We start from the raw sequence: 4,591 nt of genomic DNA on the forward strand, positions 1-4,591 counted from the left end.
CTGGACCCGGTGAACCGAAGGTGGAGCCCAAGCGCGAAACTCAAGCGGAACTCAAGCGTGAACTTCACGGTAGAGGGAGGAACGCAGGAATTTGAATTAACCCCACCTCCTTTGCCCACGTGGAGGGAGGTGGGGTTGTCCTTAATCCTATATAGATTAGTGAATTTGACTGTACTACTAGATTGAAGTGCTAATAAATTATCAGCAGGTGTGAGATTTCGAAGGGACCAAGTTCCAACAGCTTAACAAATATAGTACACGCACAACAACTCTCTCGTGTCACGGTGTCATCGTGTCAAAGCGCGCTCTGTCTTTTCTCTCTCTCTCTCTCTCTCTCTCTCGCCATAGCGTTTCTGAACTGTACTCGCAGATCAGCTCACCAGGTGCGCTCTCTGCATTCAGCATATCACTTTCTTAATGTCTCTTCAAGCCAGATCTGGCTCACATTCACCATCTTATCAATCTAATCTTGTATCCGATTTTTAAATTTTGCTTGCTTGATCGAAATCTTGGCATTGTGATGCGACAGATCTAACCTTTCTTGTTGCCTCTTAAAGACTTAGTCAGTAGATCTATATCCTCCTGGCGTTTTGAACTCCATTTGTGTTTGAGGCTCACCAATTTTCCGTTTTTTTTTTATAACGCAGGTAAAAGGGTCGGGAGGTGCTTGAAGTCCAGGTATGCCCTTATATTATTGAACAAGCAATTTGTTGCCTGTGCTTCAAAGTTCACTGGTTAGAAATTAATGTTAGAAATATAAGAACTTCCCCTTCATCGATGGGCTCTTAAGACAATGGATAGGCCAGGATGGAGGCCCTCGCCGACGATCACCAGATAACCCTGACCGACTCGACAAACCAGTTACAGGACAAAGCTAGAAGCTATTTGAGGAAGGGCACCTAGATCTTTGGATGTAGAATGCGAACATACGTATTTTCTTAGAAAATGCCTTGATAAAGATGTCATCTGAGATTCTCTCCTACATATCCACAGATAACCTTTGCTCATCTTCCTTGTTTCTCGAAATACCAGGTTGCCTCCTAGCGATCTATGACCAATGCAATGCAGGATTACAACCAATGCAGGAGTGAGTGCTTGAAATGGGCAAGGGGTAGGAGGTTTTTTTGCACCACCACTACCGCCAGTCACGAGCTGTAAAGGATTGCAACCAGCTCAAACTGGATCTAGCCAGCCTGGTCACATTTGCCACATGGTAACCAACTTTGCTGCCTCCACATTTGGGCACCCCTTGGAAGGGGTTACGAAACTTCAAAGAAGCCCAAGGCAGCCCTCATTGCTCCAGTTTTTCTCCTTGATGCTGTCTCGGCCAAATGGGCTTTTTCCTGCCTTTACTGGCGCCAGAACTTGCCGTATCTGTATATACTGTCTTGCCATTGGTTCCAAGCTGATCTCCATCTGGTGTAAAACTAGGATCCCACACGCACACCTGCTCAAATATGGCTTCTCCTCATGATGGGGCCTTATAAAAGAGCTAGCACATACTTGGTCCTTTTCTAGCTTATATTTAGGGCTGAAGGCTGTCGGGCAGTGGTATCAACACCTGGTGTATGCAAGAATATGAGATGCTGTGACTAGGATCACCTTTATATAGTGTCTAGGGGGCTGGCTGATTGCATGATAATAGTCTGACAGGGGCTGTAGGGCTGGTCGTAGGTGAAAAATCCCCTTTATTGCCCTTTCACATGGGCGCCTACACTGTGGGCCTTGTGCCCATGGCTGTGGGCACCCAATGCACTCATGGCCCCCAATGCGGGTGGCCAATGGGATGCCCAAAGGTCTACAAAGACCTTAATCCATGCCCCCAAAAGCATTTAGTGTTGCTTGTCCCATTTGCATGGGTTTGCACACACCGGGATGATGCATTTGACTCTTGACATGATGGCGGACACTCAACTAGTGGCCTAATGAGTGTCTGGGATAACACGACGCATTACATCATACAAGAGGCTTACAATGGTGTACGGGACAGGCATGACACTGATGTACGTGGGACACTTGGTGGCACATTGGCGACATGTCCCTGGACAAGGGCTGACAAAATGCCTGATGTTCAGTTTTAGGGCCTTGCACTTGAGTTGGTGTAGTATGTCCACGGCATCCAGTGTGATGCACGTGATAGTGGTCGTGATTTTACTCATGTATCCTTCACTTGAGTCGGTGTAGTATGTCCATTGCGTGCGTGATGCATGTGATAGTGAGTGATTTTACTCTTGTATCCTTCTAGATCTTTAGACTTGTATAGATTTATCACTGTTAAGTGGTGGAGGGGAGGGAAGCTCCTCCTCTACCTGATGTGGCTCTTCCTTGAATAGTATTCACGACTCACATTGACTGTCTTTTACAACAGACTGTAGATACAGTTACACCCACCCCCCATTAATGTGAAGAGTGCACAAACTAGAAGGCAAAACGCTGAAAACCTAGTCTCTGTGTTCAGGGGATGCAAATGGATCAATGCACTGAAAACTCCTTATTTTGCACAGAATGAGTGCTGGAGGTCTGCTGCAGGATGTTAAGTTTTGGGCTGCTGAAAGTGACTCCAAGGTATACATACTTCTGCACAATCTCCACTGGGGCCTCTCTCCATCAGAAAGATAATTGTGAGGTGACCACATAAGATGTGTTGAAGGCCATAACCTTGGTTGTCCCCAAATTGACTGAAAGGTCTCTCTCCCTGCAAAATATTTCCAATGCATCGAAGTGTTTCTGCAAACCCTCGGCTGAATCTGAGATCAAGACAATGTGGTCAGCATATAGCAATATGGGAACTACTGGCTGGGCCATTGGTGAGCCTCTACATCCTAAACTCCCCACAAATATGGCAATCTCATCAATGTATAACGGAAGAGTGTAGGTGACAGCGGGCAGCCCTGCTTAACCCCAATAGTGCTACATAGGTCTCCTGAGAGTTCACCAAGTGCACACGCGCAGCCAAGTGCTGACTCACATAGTGCCATCACATCCCATATCATATCGTGTGAACTAGAGTGCATGCAGGTGTCCTATGAAACGAGATTTGATAGCCCGTAAAATAAAGATATGGTCCAAAGTGGAGAAGTTTCTCCTGAAGCCTACCTGGCTTGATGCTCTATTTCCCATCCTCTGTGCCATAGAGCTCATCATGTTCTCTAGTAATGCCCCATATATCTTGGCCATTGTGTGGCCAATCAGGATAGTCCTGTAATTACGTGGGTCTGCAGGGTCTCCTACTTTGTGGATGGGGATGATGGTGTTGGTGGTCCAAGAGGGGGGAAAGTTTTCACATGGTGCTTTGTTAAAAAGATTTGCATGAATTGTAGCCAATACGTGGTGCCCGTGGGCAAAGTTTTCCGTGTGTAGATCCTTGTGACCTTTTACTCTACCATTATGCAGCTTTTTAAGAGTCCTAGTGAGATTGAGAGAATTGAAGAGGTAAGATGTAGGCCTAGGGATGTGTGTCATGTGGTATAGATGTATGGCACATCATACAACTATCGTGCATAGGCTTTCTAGAGGCTAGGGTCTGTTATAGGTGTAGGGGCTCTTTCTCCCTCAAGAATGTACCAAGCTTCTAAGTTATCCTTGCTCAGAAAAAACTGCTATTACTATGGTTCTCGTCTGGTGAGAAATGCACGCTTCTTTCGACGAGTGAGTCAACGGAAGATGTCTTGCATCTTGCCAATGAGGTGATAGCTGAGAGCTCAAGTGGTGAAGGTGATTGCCTAGCACCAAGAGGTCTTGGGTTCAAAACCCCCCTTGGTGTGTCCTTGGCGGCATCACCTGCGAGCGGATAATTAAGTGCCTACGGGTGGTGAAAAATCGGTAACTACGGGAGATCTAAGGCCAGTCGAAAAAAAAAGAAAGATGTGTTGCATCTCATGTGCTGAAATTAGCTCATGTTCCCTTGGCAGAAGAGGCAAAGCATGGTGGTTTTGCACTCTTCATCATACTGTCCATTCTGGAGTTGGGAGTGTTAAAATATATGCATCTCATATGTTGTGTGGGAACTAGGTCTTATGTAGGTTTAAACCTTTATTACGTTGATGCAAGTCAGGATACATCTTTGTAGGTCGTGAGGCTTCATGACGTGCCTATTTAAAGGTCTTTCCTCCCACTGTTGTAATCATCTATTTTCCCAGCGCATATTGTCAATGCCTATCTCTTGGGGAGTAAAAGCTCATGTAAACCCTTTGCTATAATACAACTCGATCTTGTCTGACATCTCTCTCTTTGCCATCTCTCCCTCTCTCCTTTGTTTTGCTTCCACGTTGTGCAACTCTAATAGGGAGCCTTGTGGCAAACTTGCTGAGGAGCGTGTGGTGCGGGGAGTGATGAATGATGGAGGAGAGTTGATGTAATGGTGGAGATAGGGAGGGATAGGTCTAGAGCTGAAATGTGGTAGGAGAGGTGGTCCTCATAAATGTTGTCACGATCATAATGGAAATCGATGGCGGTGAAGGTGGTGGCAAGGGGTGTGGGTGTGGGCGGTAAGGTGGGTTATGAGATTGTGAAAGAAAGGTATGCGTGGTTGGCTAGTATGGGGGGTGGTATGGCGAAGTCTGGGATGTGTGGTATGAGAGCAGGAGATCCC

The 4,591-nt window shown here is 46.3% G+C and overlaps 1 protein-coding gene across 1 annotated transcript in view; it reads left to right on the plus strand.

Annotated features, from left to right (window-relative positions):
• The first annotated feature begins 255 nt into the window (after nt 1-255).
• The window catches only part of LOC147621137 (UMP-CMP kinase 3-like), a 10,719-nt gene continuing 6,383 nt past the window's right edge, over nt 256-4,591 (plus strand). The window contains exons 1-2 of the mRNA XM_086823870.1: nt 256-383; nt 648-678. The gene's annotated coding sequence lies outside the window, so the exon portion shown is untranslated. The remainder of the gene's footprint in view (nt 384-647; nt 679-4,591) is intronic.

This window comes from Cibotium barometz, chromosome 30 (genome assembly GCF_041138505.1).
Source record: "Cibotium barometz isolate CiBa-2024 chromosome 30, ASM4113850v1, whole genome shotgun sequence".
Lineage (NCBI taxonomy): Eukaryota > Viridiplantae > Streptophyta > Polypodiopsida > Cyatheales > Cibotiaceae > Cibotium > Cibotium barometz.